The following is a 20833-nucleotide window of genomic DNA, read 5'->3' as shown; positions in this document are numbered from 1 at the left end:
AGCGGTAGTATGGAAATTTTTTGGCACAGATTTCATTCATGGTGTTGAATCTAAAAGGCAGTTCAGAACCAGTGTTTCTCATGCTTTATGTGGGCCTATGTTTTCCTAGAGATCTTCTTAGAATGAGGACCCTCATTCCACATTGCTCTGATGAAGCCTTTGATTGCACTTTGCTGCTGAGCTCCCAGGATTAATTGATGTTCCTGGCCCATGACCCTTCACTGTGAATAGCAAGGTCCTAAGGCAGGACTATATTGATTAGAGAATGGGTTCCCCAAAACTGATACCTATCGGTATCACCTGAGGACATTTTAAAACAGTGAAGGCAAAGAGCAAAACAAGAAGAATTAAATCATTTTCTAATCAGAATTTTTACTCCCCCCAGATAATTTCAAAGTACAGAGGGGAGCGATAGCCACTACCTTAGATTTTGTGATTCAACGAGGGAAACATCTACCTTTGCAAATGTGGGGGTAGTACAAACACAAAATTTCCATATATTTTAATAAAATAAAGCTACTTTTCTTTTCTGTACTCTTCAATTTTTTCTGTTTTCTATGTTTAAATGCTGGAGAAAGACATCAGAAACCCAACATTTTGCTGGGCCTAGAAATACAAGTCTTAAAAAGACATAAACAATTGCTCTTTTCCCTCAAAGGTTTGTTTCTCTCACATTTATTTTTTCAAATAAATTTATACAATAATATTCAGACAAAATAAAACTAAAATTGGGGAGTTGTAAACAGGAAAATTGTTCATTTCCACTCAAAGGTTTTAATTTTGATTGAGGACATGATAAAATTATCAAGTACATTTTTGGATGCCTTAAATTTTTATTTATTTTCTCCCTGCAAAACAAGAAAAAATAAATTAAAAAATGGCTTCCTGTTTCCTTTCAGAGTTTTTAGGATCATTAACCTGTCTTGGAGAGTACTATGTGGTTTCTACTCTACCACTTCTATTTTGATTTTCCTTCTTAGTAATATGACCACCTTTCATCCCATCATTTATATTCATATAAATTTTCATATTTGATAATTTTACCTTAGTTTTAATTCCAGGTTTCCTGTAGAAAATTCTAGGTCTTTTTCCATAATGTGTAAGCCTGAGTCCCTCCCTTCTTGAGGAACTATGTATTTCTTGGTTTTAAGAATTCCTTCAAAAATATTTGCTGAATAAATAAAGGATTATGCACTTTCAGAATGTGAAATAATATCTCTTCATTCTTCAGCATTTTATGAGGGTTTAAAATTGCATCTGGCAAATCCATTCAGAGCATCTGAGTCCTGATAAGGTTAAGTGTATGTGTAGTGTGGATGTGTCTCCTGGAATGTGGCACTGATAGGTTTATTAACTGTTTTTTTCCCCTATATAAATGTGAGAAAAAATAGAGGAGGCATTTGACAAGAGAAGACAATGCTGGACAGTTCATCTTTGGAAAAGGGCAAGCTTTCCTGTGAAACTGGCTTCAGAGTCTAGTTGGAATCTCTATCTTCTACAATTTCAGATCTGGTAAGTAAACCTTAAAATCAGGTGTTATTAGATTTTTTCTGTGACAGAAATACTTAAAATCTTTAAATTTTATTAGTGTGTACTTTTATTTCAGCATTTACTTTATCTCTCTTGTACAATTCAAAGAAGTGCATTTAAATTTCTATCTTAACATCTCACTGCTCCTCAATACCCTCCATTTAGGTTTACACATTTTTCACTTAATAGTTGTTAATATTGATAACCAAGGTTTCTAAATAGCTCTAAATCCACTGAATATTTCTTCATCCTATATGATCCCTCAACAAATTCAACAGTTTCATCTACAAGTCAACCATCTCTAGATTGTAACAATCTTTTGGGTTTCTTTCCATTTCTCTGGTCAGCTTTCTTGACATTTGAAGAATCTTCCTCAAACATTAAATGTGTAAATCCTCAGGAGTCAGTCCCCACCATTCTCTTCCTTCTCCCTCTCTCCTCCCTACCTAAGCAATCTCTTTCAATCTTTTAGTATAGCAACTGTTCAGAAACACAATGCTGCATTCTGTATCACACAACGGAGCCACAGATTGGAATGCAAAATTCCCCACCAAGCTATCTGAGATGTGTGTCATCAGCTACTCTCATGGACTGTTGCCCAAATTGCTCTTCTGTAAAAATCTGAACCATAAAGAGTGGCCTTAAATGCCACACCAGGGCCTAAAACCTGGAATGATTCTCTTGGTGCCTATGTCTTCTTTTTTCCTTGGACAATTGCCTGTAATTAAACAGCATCCTAATCAAATTATCAGTAAATGTTCCCCTTTCTATTTGGAATATTCTTACTTCTTCTCCCTCTACCTCTTTATTATCCATTGCTGATTTTTAGCCTATTTCCTGGTTATTAGCATTCTGAAAAATTTTAAATAATGCTTCCTTATGCAAGTCTTCTCTACACTGTCCAAAACCAAATATAAAGTAAGTTCTCTGCTAAGAACTTCTCTATTAGGCTTATGTACTAAAACGTTGCATTGTAATCATGATTTTTTATTAGATTTTTATGTATTGAGGGCAGAAATTTAAAAAAACACAGCAATTACCTGCTCCGGCTTTTGGCAAAAAGCCTGATATATCATTAAAACATAATTATATTTAAAAATAAATAAGCAATTGAGTTTGTTTATATACTTCTTTCCTGAACTCCCCATTTTCACTGCCAAACTACTAAAACAGGAAATAATCATTTAATTCTTAAAAGTCTAACAGATCTCCTTCTTAATTATTTCACTTATTCTACAAAGACTCTTTCACAAATATATATGATGATATTATTTACTCCTTAACATTTTTCAGTGGGTTTCTGCCATCATTAGAAGGACATTTGTATTTACCACACATTCAAGTCCTGAAATCCAGCTGGCTGTCCCCTCTGTTTCAGGCCACTCAACTGCCATCATATCTGCTCTCACTTCCTGAAAGCACTATAGTTTCTCTTATATCTCTGGGATACTTTCATACTCTTCAGCACAAAAAGAAAATCACAAATTATTTCTAATCTCCAAAAAGGTTTCAAAGACTTTTCCAAGCCAAGATTTTAAAAGTCTGAAATAAATACAGCTAAATGAGATATATTTTCCAAGAGAGCTTTCTCATCTCTATAAATCAAGTCTTGATACTAAAAATGCTATTCATTAAAGACTAGCTAAATCCATCTTTTAGGAAAACCAATAATGAAATTACTTAATTTATTTTGGTGATCACTAATCTCTTGATGGTTTTAGTGTCTCACAATCCTTATACATAGTAAATTTATTTGAGATGACCTCCTCTGGATGGCCTTTCCCTTTTGTGATAGTGAAATATGCACCTTGAAGAATCAAGGAACATACTTTTTTCCTTTATATGAATATAAAATTTCATCACAAATATATTTAAATATAGATCACACTGAACATGCACCTTGAGAAAACGTTGGTAACTCATAAGTTCTCTTAGAAATAGAGACCATTAAAGATTCACTTGAAATTGCTCTACAGTACATCCCAGAATGAAAAAAAAATCATAAAAGAGTGAGGAATCTCCAGAAAAGCAGGAGAGATTCTTTTGAGATGTTCAGAAGGATGGCAGAATTAAAGGGCATAATCTGTTTTCTATAATTCCATCTAATGTGTTTTTCTAATTGGAGGAAAAACATTTTGTTATAAGAGATATTTCTTGATTAGACTTATCTTAATCAGCATCCAATTAATCAGGTTGCATTCTTTGGATTATATGACTCATGAGAACATCACCTGCATAAAAAGAGTTTACCAACAAATCAGCCTTATTCTAGATGAATAAGCTGTGAGATCTTGAGTGTAATGACAGTATCGTCAATGAAGACATGATTTCTCTGGGTTTTCCAATCTATTTTGGTTCTGTTGAGTACTGGAGATAAATCACCATGACTTCTTTTATTTTCTAGATGTACCTGTAATCAGAAGACAATTACTTCATTTCACTACAGACATTTTAGTTAGGTCTTCAGAGGGTATGTTAGGTTAAACACATTTCTCCTAATTTAAAATGCACACATAATGTTCTAATGAAAACTTCTCTCATCTTAGTATTCAGGAGTTAATTTTTCTGTGTTTAGACCAAAAAAGGGAAACCAAAGAGGGAGGCATACCATACTTACTTATATGAAGACAGAAAAACAGGAATATTAAAGTTTTAACTAAGTCAAAGTGGAAGGAAATGCAAAGGCCAATATCAGTGGGAATTAGTGATAGGATTTCTGAGGAATTAATATTTAAACTAAGAATGCAAAAAAAATGAGTATGGGGTGGGAAGGTGATTTTGTGGATTGGGGTATGTCATGGTCAGGTTCATGTGTCAAGTTGGTCAGGTGGTGGTTCCCCAGTTGTCTGGTTGGGCAAGTGGTGGCCTGTTTGTTGCAATGAGGACATTTCATGGACTTAAATCATGACCACATTGGCTGCATCCCCAGCTGATTGCATTTCAGCTAAAGGGAGTGTCCTTCCATGAGTGACACTTAATCTAATCACTGGAAGGCTTTTAAGGAGGATTCAGAAGAGACAATCACTCTTCCTACTTCAGCTAACCAGCCTCTCCTGAGAGTTCTTTGAGGAGCTTCATTGGAGCTGCTGCTTCTGGCCTGTCCTACAAATCTTGGATTCTTACAAACTCACAGTTGTCAAGCCAGCCTCTCCTGGGAGTTCATTTAGAACCTTTACTGGAGCTGCCAGCTGGTGGCCTGTCCTACAGACCTTGGACTCTACATCCCCATGGTTATGTGATACACTTTTGTAAATTTTATATTTACATTTATCTCCTACTGATTCTGTTTCTCTAGAGAATGCTAGCTAATACAGGGTAAAAATGTGTTCACTGTAGACATCATGGCACTGTTTTATTGTCTTGAGTCATTATGAGTGGACATGTAAAGGAGCAATCTCTGGATTCCTGGTGGAGCCATTAATTAAGATGAAGACTAAAAGAGAAACTATAAATATTTTTAAAAATGTTTCTTTTGCGGGTGAGAGGCTATGTTCTGAAATACATTCCATTTTGGGTGCATGTAATGAAACAAATAACCATGATGAATCAGCAAAAAATCCAACAAGTGTTTTGTCACTTTCAATTCAGAGATAAAGATGGAAGAAATTAAAAAACAATCAAATAAATTTATGAGCATGTTAGGATACTGTGTAAAAGAAGGAGTGAAGAAGGAAAAGGATTTAGTTTTCAGATGTTCCAGAAATGGCTTTTTGTGTGGGAATGTGCATGATCAAGGATTTGAACCTGGGTATCCCACATGGAAGGTAAGCATTCTACCACTGAACCACCCAGGTACCCCTCCAATAGTTTTTTGAGTTGTTCTTTGCAGAGGGGAAGTGGAAGGAGTGATTAGAGTATTTTGAAAACAGTTAAGAGACTAAGAGATCAGATGAATCAAGGAAAAATAAAGTTCTCAAATGAAGAACATGGTTGAATTCTTCTTTGGTTCCAAGTTAGGATTTGTTTATGGGAAGATCATTGATTATTCCATTAGCAAGATTTACCTTTCAGGAATTGTTGGTGATCTTTGAAAGTCAAAGGGTGAGTGGGGTGTGAGTAAAGAGTAATAGCACTTTAGATTTTGCTAAGGAGAAAGCAGCATCTTGAGGGATAAATAGGTAAAGAGGAGGTAAAGATTCTAATATGGAAGAGACAAATGAGCTTAAGTGATCATGTGGATTGTAAGGAGAAAGGGGTTTCTGGTAAAGGAGGCTGAATTTATAATTAATGATATGGTTGCTAACAAAATAGGAAAGGAAGAGTTAATTTGGAGACAATGGATTCAGCCAGAAGCAATACAAATTTTCAAGTTAGTAAGAGAAAAGTAGCAATTGCCTATGAATGCAATAAATGTTTGGAGATTTTAAAGTAGTAATGGTAATTTTCAAAACTACATGACCCATCTGTTAATTAGGAATTGGTTTTATCTGTTGACATGATGGGAAAATGAGAATGAGTGAGAATCAAAGGGTATGGAGAAGACTTAAGTATTTTTGGAGGATGGAAGAAAAATTTGCCAAGAAACTAAAGTTGCAAAATGTATTCAATAGCCACTAGAAGTTGTGATTCTGTTTTTATACCAAAAACATTTTACTCATGTACTGTGTTAGTGGCAATTGTGGAATGCAGGTATTTGGAGTCACCTCCTATTTGGGTCTTTATCAGTAGATATAACAAATAGTAAGAGAGACATAAAAATAAAATGTTAAACTTAGTAAGTATTTATTGAAATGGGTAAATGTGGATTACAGTGGTCAATAAAATGAGGAGAAATATGAGAAAGGGGCTGATGTTTGGCAAGAGACATTGTGTTTATTTGAAAGGATTATGTACCCTGGGAAAGCCCCATTTTAATGCTGATCTATTCTTGTGGGAGCAGTGGGATATTTTTTTGTATGCTGTGTGGCAGGGGTCACATGCACACACTCTTTCACTCTTTTCCATGTGAGTATCCCCTTATTGCTGCAGCATTTGTTGGATTTTTGTTTGTGTTTTTCATTTGTTTGTTTTGCTTATTTGTTTGGGAAGTGCATGGGCTTGAAACTGAACCCAGGTATCCTTCATGAGAGGTGAGAATTCTACCACTGAACTACCCTCACACCACTCAGCAGGATCTTTTAATCCCTTTTCAGTACTATAGTTTGGAAACTTGATTAGATTATCTCCACGGAGATGTGACACAGCCAACTGTTGGTATTAATCTTTCATTAGAGGGAATTGTGACTCCACCCATTCCAGGTGGGTCTTGATTAGTTTCTGGAATCCTTTAAAAGAGGAAACATTTTGGAGAAAGCCCTATTTTTAGATCCATGAGAACCATGAGAACCCACACAGCCAGGGACCTTTGGAAAATGCCCACAGGGAGCTTCATGAAACAAGAAGCCTGGAGATACATCTAGCAGACTTTGTCATGTTGAACACATGCTTTTCCAGTTGAGAGAGAGAAACCCTGAGCTTCATCAGCATTTGAGTTAGTTGCCTTCATTTATACAGACTTGTTTTAATCGGGACATTTTCACAGCCTTAGAACTATAAAATTTCAGCTTAATGAATTTCCCCTTTTTAAAAGCCATTCTGTTTCTGCTTTATTGCATTCCAGAAGCTAGCACACTAGAACAGTGATCAATACAGGGGGAGTAATAATGTGGACAAACAAAAGAGACATGATTGTGATCACAGGTTGTGGCTTCTGATTGATATGAGATGGGATATTCTGGGTAAAATTTTGATGTGGTGCATAGCACCGTGGAAATTTAAGTTTGATGGACAAGCAATATATAATTGTAGCTATATAATTTTCCAGCCATGTAATTTATTCATGTTACCAAACTTTTCTGAAGTTCTGATCATGTCCTATGTTAACTTGATAAATAAACTATAATCATGAGGACTAAGATGATGACAAAATAAATGAATCTATGTAAACTTTCAAAGTCACTTTTAATACATTTTTCTTGACTTTGTGTACAAATGATGTTTACTTCTATTTATTACACCCTTCATCATTTGTAAAAGAAATAAAATTTATTATTAACCAAGTTCAGGGAGATAATTTACAGTTCATAAATGATTAATACCTTCACACAAATATATTTTATGTAAGAATATTCCAGCTAATGATGATAAATATAAGACATAATTTCAGTAAGCATTTTATTAAAATATCAGATGGAGCAAACATATATCCTCTGACACATCCATCTTATATTTTCACAGCCTATTTATTTTAGAAGAATTTTGACAAATAGAAAAAACATTGTAGCCCTTGTTTAGGTTTGCTAAAGTTACTGGAATGGAATATACCAGAAATGGAACAGCTTTTGAAAAGGGACTTTTTTAAATTGCAAGTTTGCAGTTCTAAGGCCATGAAAATGTCCAAATTAAGGCACCAAGAAGAGATTACTTTCACTCAAGAAGGGCTGATGCCATGTGGGAAACCTGTTATTTGAGAAGACATGTGGCTAAGTCTGTTAGTTTTCTCTCCTGATTTCATAAGGCTTCCTGGGGGTGTTTTCTTTCTTCATCTCCAAAAATCTCTGGCTGTGTGGCCTCTGAAACTTTTTCCAAAATGATTCCCTCTTAAAGAACTCCAGTAAGTGACCCCATCTTGAATGGGTGGGGACGCATATAAATGGAAGCCACCTGATCAACAGGTCCCACCCACAACTGGGTAGGTTACATCTCTGTGGAAACATCTTAATTAAAAAGATCTCACCCAGAAATATTGGAACAGATTAAAGAACATGCTTTCCTGGGGTACACAGCAGTTTCTAACCAGCACACTTCTGTACCCCTGCTACTTTCTGTTGAAGGGTATATTAAGGGCTAGATTTTGAGGATGGGTGGCATTGATCACCCCAAGTGAAATAGTACCTCAAGTTTATTAACTCCATCATGAAGGAGATTTTAATTTTCATGACAAGTACCCAAATGTACAAGGAAAGTATCTGAAAACCAAAGTTGAAGGAGTGATATATCTAGAAATCCATGTGGGGAAACAATAATGACTTAGGTCAGGTGTATATTAAAGGGTGCAAGCTTTGTAGAGCACGAATGGAGTCAGTATCCAGAGGATGGGAGATACTGATTAATCAATGTTAGTTCATAAACCAAGAAAACCTGATTCTGAGAAATTCCATGTTTGACTGTAGGTAATCTAAATCTGCACTATGTTTTGGAATCAGGGAGAGAATATAAAGTTCTGAACATTGTGGGCTAATTAGCACACAAAACTCAATGGTTTTCATGTTCATATCTGTAAGAAATTTGAGTTCATATTTTGTTTCATAGAAACTGTAGCCATGGGCTTACTTGTAGCACTGGGAGATGAGACTCTTACTCTTGTTTTTCTTTGGCACTCTGCCTGTTTCTATTGTTTGGCTCCTGGGATATTCCCAGTGAAGGTTTTGGAATTCATGAGAGATGGCTCTGGAAATTGTGCACATATCTTGAGTCTCATGGATTCTTCATCCATTTTCAGCATTGCCTGATTGTGATTATCCTGTCTGACTGTGAAAAACCACACAAAAAGAGAGAAAAGTCAAACTATTGACAATGCAACATTTGGTGAGTAGGGCATTGCTATCTCTACTGAAACCACATCCCATTTGACAAAATATGGGCAGAATTATCCAATATGCCTTAATTTTCTAAGTGCATTCAGAAGATATTCAAGGATCTGAGATCTACTTAAGTGACCCAAGGTCTCTGGGATAATCACAGCAGGTCAGGGACTAAGAAATAATCTCCTTTCCAACATTTACAATAATTTGTTCCAGCCTCAATTAAGGCTGCCTATTCAGAGAAGAGATGTAACTCATGGCCTTGATAGGTAACTGATTCCCTCATTAGCCCTGTTAGTAAAAGTGATGGGCTTAGGACTGTGGTGACAATATGTGATACAAATGAGTGAGAACACAACTTAAAAGTTCAATGGAGAGGCTAGTGTTTGAATAAAGACTGATTATTTCAGTCATTCTAGTGTTAAAGGTGTTGAGATGAGGGGTTTGTGGTCTTCAGGAAAGCACAAGAGAGATTAGGCCAAAAAAATACTGTGAGAAATTATTTTTCTGCAATAGTAAGCATCTTAAAGTGCATATAGATAGAATATATCTTCAGATTTTGTACAGATGTTTGAAATTTTCATTACCACCTTATACCTAGTCAATGATTTTCCTTCTTTATAAGTAAACTTTATGTAAATTTGAAAAGAGGGAGCAATTAATAGGGAATATTAATTAATAGGGAATATTGATTTTGCCTGTTCATATGCAAGAAGGACTGTAGTAATTATGGTTAATTTTTTTTAAGAGAACTGGAGAGACTGATAAGTATTTGTTGGTAGGAAGTACTTTACACATAAGACATAAGATCTTTCTTAATTGATAAAACTTTGTTAAACTGTTTCATAGATGAGAAAGCCAAGGTCATTTAAGGGGCAGGTAGAATAATCAAACTCTGGTCATTGTTGAAATGTGATAGATCAAGGACATTGCTTCTATTGTTGTAAGTCTGAAGATTTATTTGAAATTGGTAGAGAAGAGTGTTTCATGTATACTTTTCCAAGTGCAAAATGTATGATCACTACCTGGAAATCATTAATACCAGGTTTTTAGTCAATATCCAGTTTATACTACATCACAACTCCTGTGATATTAATTTATAATGAAACTTTTCACTGTGTGAAAATCTTTGCAAGTGTATCTTATGTAAAAGATGCCAAGCCAACACTGAGAATGATCTGACTGGAATCCCAAACAGAACTTGAATTTCTATATAGGCAGGCTCTCCATTCATCAATGCTGTGATCTAAGTCATCTTACTATAAAATTAGTGTGGATGGTGCTGTTGGAATCTGTATGTGTGATGTTTTAGGAACCAGTGACCTTCAAAGATAGACTTCACCCAAGAAGAGTGGGACCTGATGGACACACTCCAGAGAAAAGTGTTCATAGATTCAATGTTCCTGTCCACAGGTATTTCAGAAGTTTATTTTTCTTGGTGTATTTATCTGTCTGTCTGTCTCTCTAATCAATTTAATCTATCTTTTACCTATTTAACAAGTATCTGGAAGAGCTTCCCCATATGCCACGACAACCTCTGCTATTCTTTCATAAAACTTAAAACTACTTGCAAGAAATTTTGTTCTTCAATTTTTACTTAATTCTCATTTTTCACATCACTGGAATCTAAATTCCATGACTAAAGTTTAATTTGTTTTTTAATACTTAATCTCCAGTATTCAGAGCTATGCTGAGAAGGCAATAAATTTTATTTAAATGATATATGAATTGATTGAATATCATCTAAATAATTATTATGCTATGCAAAACTGCAGAAAAAAGCATGCATTTTTCCATATATAACATCTTCTTTCTGGTGGATCTTATGTTTACTGGATTCTTTTAAAAATTACTGTTTAACCACTGTGGAAACATAATTTCTCCTTTTATGGAAAGTATAGTGACTACAGTCTTTGAATTCAGACACTGGTATCAAAAACCACAGATCTCTAATGTCATTTGGTACAATGTCTAACATCCCTTTGTCGTTGAAGGATTGTCAATATCCTGTGTTCAAGTTGTGCTTCCCTATGTGATCTTCAATGTTAACTTTTCTCATAGCCTGCCATGACCTCAATACTAATGCCCAGTAATCAACAGATATATCAAAAACCCTTGTATTTCTTTCCCATAAACAGGTATCAGCTATGTGAATTGGATCTGGTTTTCAAATTGGAACAAGGAGAGGAACTGTGGAAAGAAGTGTTAGGATTTCCACACACAGGCCAGGGTTTAGGTTGAACTCCAAGAACATGTCCTTCAATGCAAGAGATACTTCGTCAATGAATTAGTAGATTCTTGGAAATATTAACTGAAATTTTCTTTAAGTGGGTGATATTCTCTTAAATGTAGGCAAGAATAATGGCAAGAAAATCTAAAATGAATCATTAGTCTTCTCATGTACCAATCTCTATTCAAGTATCCATCTCCCATTGTCTTTGAATTTTATTAATATACTTATTGCAGTTAACCTTTAACATAATGGCCTTTGTCACCACCATCCTCTTTGAGGATTCCCCTCCCTTTACTTCCCAAAATCCAATCTTCATTTTATTTTCCTCTTATTTTAATTTTTAACATATTTTTAACTGTCAAATTTTTGAAAAAATGTTTTTACTTACTAGGTTGTTCCTTAATTTTGCATTCCTTCCCCCTTCTAAGAGACTATGTTTGAGATATATCACATGAATTTTGGCAGTTTTAAATTTTTTCAATCTGCTATTGACACTCTAACATATTTGTTTGCAATTATTTCAGGCAGAGAATGTGACCTTAGAATACAAGAAAAGATACCTATGCAACATATCCTCAGGAATGACACATCTACTACCATTTTCTCAAAGCTACATTTCTTGGGTATGAACACTAGTCATTCAAATAGAGACCTTAGAATGGAATAAATCGTGAATTCAACAGAATTCCCTGACTTCAATTTAAGGTGCAGTTAAGCACTGTACCAGTAAAAGTTTGGGACAGTTAACATGAACTCAAAACAATAAGATGAGGTCTTATACAAGTACAATTGCTGAAATACCATGTGTATATGTAATTTTTGAAACAGTGGAGTCTTCAAAATTTATTAGATAGCCCATAAATTAGGATGCTATAGGGGATAAAATCTGTTTCAGCAAACTATGTAATGTAACTAATGTGAAAAATTTTAAGTGGCTCCCAAAATAATTAGCATAGAATTGATACATAGATCGTTGAATTAATGAATATGTGTGAGCAAACTTTTAAACATCTCTCCTCTCTTTCACAGCAGCAGAGGCCTCACATTCAAGGGGATAACTTTGAATGAAATAATTTGGAAGAATTCATTCACAACTCTATATTGACTCAATATGTGTCAACTCAAGGTGGAGTGAATCCTATATCATCAAAATACTTCAAGAAGTTCTTGGTGAGCAGGCATCCCTCAATCAATGTAAGTAAATTAACACTAGAAGTAAATCACATAACAGTCATATATGTGGGGAAACCTTCATAAAAAGTTCTGATCATAGGCAATATGAGAAAACACACACTGTAAGAAAAAAGTATGGGTGCCAAATATGTGGGAAACCCTTCAGTAAATCTTCCAACCTCAGATGACAAGAAAGAACTCACAATGTACAGAAACTCACAATGTACAGACATCTATGTGGGAAAACCTTCAATCAAATATTTACCCTTAGACAACATGAGAAAACTCACATTGGAGAGAAACTGTATGAATGTCATCTATGTGGGAAAACCTTGAGTCAAATATCTACCCTTAGACATGAGAAAATTCACACTGAAGAGAAACCAGCAAATGCCATTTATGTGGGAAACCCTTAAGTACATCTTCCAGCCTCAGGAAACATGAAAAAATTCACACTGGAGAGAAATCTTATGATTGTCATCTATGTGGAAAAGCCTTAAGTCTAATATGTACCCTCAAATGACATGAAAAAATTCACATTAGAGAGAAACCATTTGAATGTTATCTCTGTGGAAATGCCTTCAATTGAATTATGCCCTTAGACAACGTGAAAAAAGCCACACTGGAGAGAAACCATATGAATTTTATCTATGTGGAAAAGTCTTAAGTTGAATATATAACTATAGATGACATGAGAAAATTCACACTATAGAGTAGCAGCATAACTGTCATTTATGTGGGAAAGCATTCAGAAAAAGTTTTAACTTTAGAATATGTGAGAGAACTCACATTAGAAATCAACAATATGGGTGTTAAATATGTGGGAAAGCCTTCAGTCAAAATTCTTCCTTTTAGACAACATGAAAAAACTCACACTGGAGATAAGCCATAAGAATGTCATTTATGTGGAAACCATTCGAAAAAGTTTTAACTTTAGAAGACATGAAAGATCACTCTTTAGAAACAAACAAATATGGGTGACAAATATGTGGGAAAGCCGTCAGTTAATATTCCAAATTTAGACAACATGAGAGAACTCACCTATGAATGTAATGAATACAGAGGAGCTTCAGCCACAGCTCTAATGTTCAAATAAATGAGAGAACCTACACAGGAATATAATTCTGTGCCAATGTAATCAATGTGATAATGCCTTCATTTGTCATTTATCCTTTAAAAACATGAGTGAACTACAGTTTGAAGAACTCTGTCTGTAATGACCTGGAGGTCATGTCAGCTGAACATCAGCCTAGGTGCAGATAAGAAAAATACAGAGTAATAATAATTCCTAAAACTGAAAATATAACAGAAAAGTACTTAACAGGAGGAAAAGACACTAGAGGAACAACAAATAATTAATGTTGGAGAAGATATCTGGAGAAATTTTTAATGAAATGAACATGAAAAATTATTAAATCTCAGTTTAATGAATGAAGGAAATATTTAGTGATTTCAAATTCCTCCATCAGCATGAAGGCTTTCATGCAGAAAAAATTCCAATGCAAAATCAATTGAAAATTATTCAGTTAGTGTTCACATCAGAATCACCAGATGGGGAATAGATCTATAACAAGAATTCTCCACCACATAATCCAATAATGAACCCAGAATATGGCATAAGTAGGATTTTGAAGAAAAGATATATGGCAATGTTGAATGCAGAATTTTATAACAACTAGTAGGACAGAAAATTAAATTTTTCCCCAAATAGATTAGTACCTGCAAAATTATGGGAAGTAAATGGTGCTTCTGAAATTTCTATTAAATGGTCCAGTTCTTATATTTTCTTCAACACTGATTGAAGTTATAATTACTGGGGTGTATCAGAAAGTGACATTGAATGAAACTGAAATGTGTACAGTACAAAATGATGTGCTATATCTATTACATATGGTTGAAATGTATATGTATAGATGTGACTAATGGAACAGATAAATAAATAGATAACTTGATAAAGTGTGATGGTGTATACATTTCCATTTAAAATGTCATTATTGCTATGAGTTAAATGGAATTTAAATTAATTTAAATAGGAATTATTAATATTAATTATTTATATATTAATTTAAATATGAAAAGTAAATAAGGTTACAGGCCTAAAGCCAGGTTGTTTTCATTTTATCAACTTATCTTAGAAAACTGAGTTACAGTTTTCAGGGTTAAAATGATACTTGTAATGTAATAGACTGAATAATGGTCCTATAACCCCCAAAGATATCCAAGTCTTAATCCTTGCAGCCTTGAATGTTATCTAAAATAAGAAAGCTGTCTCTTCACATGTGATTAAGATAAAGGTGTGGAGAACTGATGTTATTCTGGACAATACCAGTAAAATACAAATTTTCTTACAACACAGAGTAGAGAACATGATATGGCAACCAAGGCTGATGGGGACATTTCAGCATGTCATGCTGTAGGATTTGATGATGAAAGAGACCAATAGGCAAGGAATGCTAGCAGCTACCAGAACTTAAAAAGGGAAGAAATGAAGCTTTAGAGGCCAGAAAAAGTAAGGATATGGATTCTTCCTTAGAGTCTCCAGAGGGAACATGCAGACACATTGGTCTCAGACCAATCCAATTTGGAATTATGGACTGCAGAACTGTACCATAACGAATTCTAGGTGTTACAAATGGTGATTTATAAAATAAGAAAACATGAGGTAGCCCTCATAATAATTTTTAAACATATATTATTTCACAGTTCTCTGCTTTAGGTCACTTTTACATAGTTGTTGAAGAAAATATATTGTTATGAAAAATTGGCTTTAAAAATATTTTAATCCTGATCCAATCTTGTGGAAGCAATCATTTCTTTTAATCCCAATTCAGTACTGTAGGTTGGAATCTTTGGATAAGATTTTCTCCATGGAGATGTGACACACCCAATTTTGGTTATTAACTTTGATTATCTGGAGATGTGACTCCAGCCATTTCAGATGGGTCTTGATTATCTTACTGAAATCCTTTAGAAGAGCACAAAGTTTTGGAGAAATCTCACAGCAGACAGAGCCTACAGAAATGACAGAACTGAGAGAAGCCTCACAGCCAATAGAATCATCACAGAAGAGCTGACACAGATGACAACAAATGGAGTACAGAGTCAAAGACAGTTGTGGAGGCTTGGAACTCAGCAGATGTTGTCATGAGATTTTAAGCAAACCAGAACCTGTAGAGGCAGATGCCAGCCATGTGACTACACAGCTGACAAAAGTGTTCCTAACTTGTGGACCTCCCTTGAATTAAGGTAACCTCTTCTTGCTGCCTCTGTTTGGACACTTTCATTTCCTTAGAACTGTAATTTGTAACTTTTAAAATTCTCCTTTTTAAAAGCCATTCCTATTCTTTTATATCTCATTGTGGTAGCTAGTAAACTGACACACACAATATATGTTAAACTATATTACAGTATAATTTTATATAACATACAATTCAGTGGCATTTAGTATAGTCACAATTTATCACCTGTATATATTTCCAAAATATTTTCATTGTGTCAAAGGTAACCATGTACCAATTAAGCAGCCATTCCTTAATTCTCATTCCAGCTACTCATCTGCTTTCTATGTTATGGATTTATTCATAATTTATTTATATTTCAATATACATATTTATTTTTATGCAAATATTTATATATTTATCTCAGACATATTTGATAAAAATGGAGCCACACAATATGTGATCTTTTCAGTCAGTGTCCTTTCATTTATCATTTTTTTAAAGTTAATCTGTTTAACATGAATCAGTACTTCACTGTTTTTTAAAACATTTTCAGTGTATGATTAACATATATGCAAAGTGAAGAAAGATAAAAGGAATAGTATTCAAAGCACTCTACCACAAGTAGTTACAGGAAAAGTCCCAGAGTTTGTTGTGGGCTACCATGTCATCATCTCACATAATTCCTTCTAGCTGCTTCAGAATATTAGAGGATAGAAGGAATATATATTTTTATCATCATTCATTTTCTTATTGTGAAAAATAACATATCCAAAAAAATCAATAAATTTCAAAACACAGCACAATAATTAGTTATAGAACAGATTTCAGAGTTTGGTATGGTTTACAGTTCCACAATTTTAGGTTTTTACTCCTAGCTGTGCTAAGATACTGGAAACTGAAAGAAATGTCCATATAGAGTTTCAGCAATGGTATTCACTTGTTAAACCCTACATTCTCTGTATAACCTCACCATCACCTTTGAACTTTCTCCCACTCCAAGGTATTTGAGCTACGGCAATTCTAAGTTTTTCATGTTGGAAGGGGCTGTCAATAATATGGAATATGGGGATGGAACTAGTTGATATTCTGGAGAGGCTTTGACCTCTGCATTTCAGGACTTATCTGGTCCAGGGACCCATCTGGAGACTGTAAGTTTCTGTAAAGTGCACAGAACCTTTTTAGAATCTTATATTTTGCCCTAGATGTTCTTCAGGATTGATTGGAATGGTTTTGGTTTTGATTTGGCAAGTTATGATAGGTAACAGTATCTATTTGAAGATTGCATTAGAGCAACTTCCAGAGAAGCCTCTCAACTCTATTTAAACTCTCTCAGCCACTGATACCTTATTTCTTACTCTTCTTTTTCCACTTTTGGGCAGTGCAACATTAATGGTCCCATGGTACCAGGGCCAGACTCATCCCTGGAAGTCATCTCCCATGCTGCCAGGGAGACTTTCACCCTGGATGTCATGTCCCACACAAGGAGGATGGCAATGATTTCACTTGTAAATTTGGGCTCAGAGAGGGTGGGGCCACATCTGAGCAGCAAAAGAGGTCCTCTGAAGGTGACTCTTAGGCACACATATAGGTAACCTAAGCTCTTCTGCTACATACATAAGCTTTACAAGAGCAAGATTCAAGATCAAGAACTTGGCCTATTGATTTGGGTGTCCCTAATATTTGACACAGTATCAGTGGTTTCTCTGGTGGTAAAGTTCAATAGTTCTATATTTTTTGTCCCATCCCTCAAGGAACTTTGCCAATACTTTTTGATTATCTGTTTAATATATTCTGGGATATATACAGAAACTATATTAAGCTATACAGGATTAAAGGCCCTCATTTTTATTCTGCACTCCATATGTTTCAATTGTGTAAGTCAGCTATCTAGACAGGTTGACTTAGATTATGTTCCACAGAAAATTTAGGTTCTCAACAAAATAAAAGTTTCTTCCTTTGGTCTCAAAAAGTAGGTGAGTTTCTAAAATATAGACAATGTCTTCCATACCCCTGTGTTCAGAATTACCTTAATGCTGACATGATCACCTTTGTTCTTATCTCTGAAAACCAGGTTATAAATGTATAAAACAGCCTCTCAAAATCAAGAAATTATAGTTACCATTCTGGACTAAATATGACTACTACAAAAGCTTACAATCCAGGTGCCTATTTTCTTATAAACATTTTCTAATGGCAATGATTGCTCTTTTGTTTCTGGCTTATTTTGCATCACCATCTGTCCCACAGATTCTCTTACAAGGCTGCATGCCTCACTTTTTTGGTAGCACAATATTCAATTATGTGTATACACCGTCACTCACCAATCTACTTCTCAGTTAGTGCACCATTCAATCACCTGCGTTTATTAGGCCTCATGGGTAATGTCCAAAGTCCACAGTCCATCACCATTCTTAATTTGAGATAATTTCATTTTCCCAAGATAAGGATAACCAACAAACACACCCTCACCAAATAAGAAATCTAAACCTCCCCTTAGCTCTTGTCCCTCCCACCATTATTTACAGCTGGTGATGCTGTTGGTACTACTGATGTCTTCCTATTAAACATAACCCATAACGTGCAATAACAGTTTTCCCCATATACTCTGAACATAAACATTTTTTGTGCAAGAATCATACCTTTGAAGTAGTTCACATAAGAACTTCTTTATATTTGTAGTGATAATCAATAGGACCCATAGGTCTATACATTCATTTTCAATCATGTTTGCCTTCAATATGATACTATTACTTGTAGACATATTAGTGAACCACCTTCACTTCTATCTATTCTCTTACATTCGAGTTCTACCTCATTAACTAACTGTTCACCCATTTCTAGCTTCTATGTATATCTAAATCACCTATAATTTATACTATAAGCCACTGATTTTATCTTTACTGTGGTCATAAAAGTGGAGTCATACAGTATCTATACTTTTGTGTCTGACTTATGTCACTAACATTATGTCCCCAAGGCTCATCCATCTTCACATATGCTTCAGGATATCATTTCTTCTTACTGCTTCATAATATTCCATCATACATATGCCACATTTTATTTGTCCATTCATCTGTTGATGGGTACTTGGATTGTTTCTGTCTTTTGGTGACTGTGAATGATGTGGCTATGAACATCACATGCAAATGTCTCTTTGTGTCACTGCTTTCAGCTCTTCTAGGTATATACTCAGTAATGCTATTGCTGGGTCATAGGGAAATTTGGTATTTAGTTTCCTACAGAACCACAAAAATGAATTCCATAGTGGCTGTACCATTATACATTCCCACCAGCAGTGGATAAGTGTCCCAATTTCTTCACATTCTTCCCAACATTTGTACTTTCCTGTTTGTTTAATAACAGCCATTCTTATCTGGATTTATTATACTTGGAGTTCATTGGGTTCCTTTGATTTGTACAATTTTGTCCTTTATAAAGGTTGCGATGTTTCCCCCTGTTGGGCCCTCAGTTAATCTTCCTGGCCCTTTACACTTCTTTTCTCCTTCTGAGATACCAATGGTTCTTATATTTGTGCACTTTGTTTTGTTCATCATTTCCTTGAAATCCAGTTCAAAATTTTCCATCCTTTTTGTTATTTGTTGTTTTGAGTATTTGAAATCAGTTGTCCTGTCATCTAGTTCACTTATTCCTTCTGCTTCTTCAAATCTTCTGTTGTGCATCTGGAATATACTTTTTTCTTGGTCTTCAGTATCTTTAATCTCTGTGATAAATGCTATTTTTCTATTTATTCTTTCACATTTTCCTTTATGCTCTTCTGGGGTCTTCTTGATCTCCTTTATGTCATTAGCCAGCCCATTGATATTATTTAGTAGAATTATATGATCATCTTTGATTAATTATTCCAAAGCCTGTGTCTCCTGCTTTGTTTTAATTTCATCATTATGCTCAGCTATATCTCTCTGCATCATGATATGCTTAGTGATCTTCTTTTGTTTACTGTCATATAAATATCTTGATTGGTTTGTTTTGTAAGTTGATTTCCTTCAGTAGTCTAAAACTTTATATATGTGGGCTGTATGTGGAGCAGAATGTGGGATGCTGGGTGGTGCATATCTGTTTGGTGATGTGTTGCAGTGCAGGCATAGACACAGTTTGATGATACTATACTGGTGCCTTTGAGTATGGGGTGCATGTTGTGGGGTTGTAAATGTGCAGTGCAGGGGATGTGTGCATGTGGTGCTGCTCAGGCAGATCTTGGAGTGTAGGAGCAGAGTGAAGCATGTGGAACACAGAAGTAGAGCTTATCTAGTCCCAATCTCCCATCCATGCTCCTGAGAGCTTTGGGGCTCTTTGCATCAGCTCAATGATCTCCAGTTCTCTGCTTCTCAGTTCTTCAATTTTTAAAACCAGGGCCTTTGTATGTTGTGTGAAGAACATCTTGGGTCATGTACACCATGGGATCACTGTCTCAGTTACCTTCCCATCCCTTCTCCAGCTGTTCCCTGGAGCAAGGGTGAACTTGATCTATCATAGCCCACCTTCTTCACAGAACCCTCTCTTCCACTATCTTCCTAGAAACCTGGGTCCAGCCCTTTGGCAGTACTTTGTGCTATCCAACTCAAAAAGCTTTGTTTATTTTACCATCAAACCAACCACTTCTCTGCCAGGACAAAATCTCCTAGAACCTTAAACACTTATTACAGTTTTCTCTGGGCTGGGGGTCTATATTTTCATAGGCAGAATTTGTTAATTATTTCTGCAAGTGGAGCTTAGTTGAGCTAAGCCCTTTTTTGCTAGTAAAGTCTGTTTCCTTTACCTTCAGAGCACCAGGGTGCCAAGCTAGTTGTGGTGGGGTTGCTGGCCTCCACAGCTTGGGGACTTACAGTTCTTTGTGGGGTCTCAGGCTCTCCAGCTTGTCCAGATTGGTGTACACTGTGTGTCTGGCCTGATGTAGCCCCATGAGTTGTTCTGTACTGCACCTGGCTATTTACTGTATGCTCTGGAGGATGAACTGGAAGATGAACTAATTCCATACTTCATTAAGGTGCCTTCTTACCCTCATCTTACTTCTTTGGTTTTAGCTGGCTGAATAATATTCCATTGCATGGTTATAAACATTTATCTGTTCATCCATTAATGGATATTAAGGTTGT

The 20833-nt window shown here is 35.2% G+C and overlaps 1 long non-coding RNA gene across 5 annotated transcripts in view; it reads left to right on the top strand.

Moving 5' to 3' along the window:
• Positions 1-1141: 1141 nt before the first annotated feature.
• Positions 1142-20833, top strand: part of LOC143672787 (uncharacterized) — a 71047-nt gene continuing 51355 nt past the window's right edge. For 3 of the 5 annotated variants that reach the window (XR_013170030.1, XR_013170031.1, XR_013170029.1), the window contains exons 1-5: positions 1142-1512; positions 9011-9096; positions 10405-10505; positions 11850-11948; positions 12355-12519. This is a non-coding gene — a long non-coding RNA (uncharacterized LOC143672787). Of the gene's footprint in view, positions 1513-5083; positions 5295-9010; positions 9097-10404; positions 10506-11849; positions 11949-12354; positions 12520-20833 lie in introns of those variants that run through there. The other 2 variants (XR_013170032.1, XR_013170033.1) reach the window with 2 other exon arrangements.

This window comes from Tamandua tetradactyla (assembly GCF_023851605.1).
Source record: "Tamandua tetradactyla isolate mTamTet1 chromosome 15 unlocalized genomic scaffold, mTamTet1.pri SUPER_15_unloc_3, whole genome shotgun sequence".
NCBI classification, from domain to species: domain Eukaryota; kingdom Metazoa; phylum Chordata; class Mammalia; order Pilosa; family Myrmecophagidae; genus Tamandua; species Tamandua tetradactyla.
Note: the sequence above shows the minus strand (reverse complement) of the source record. Positions and strands in the feature narration are given on the sequence as shown.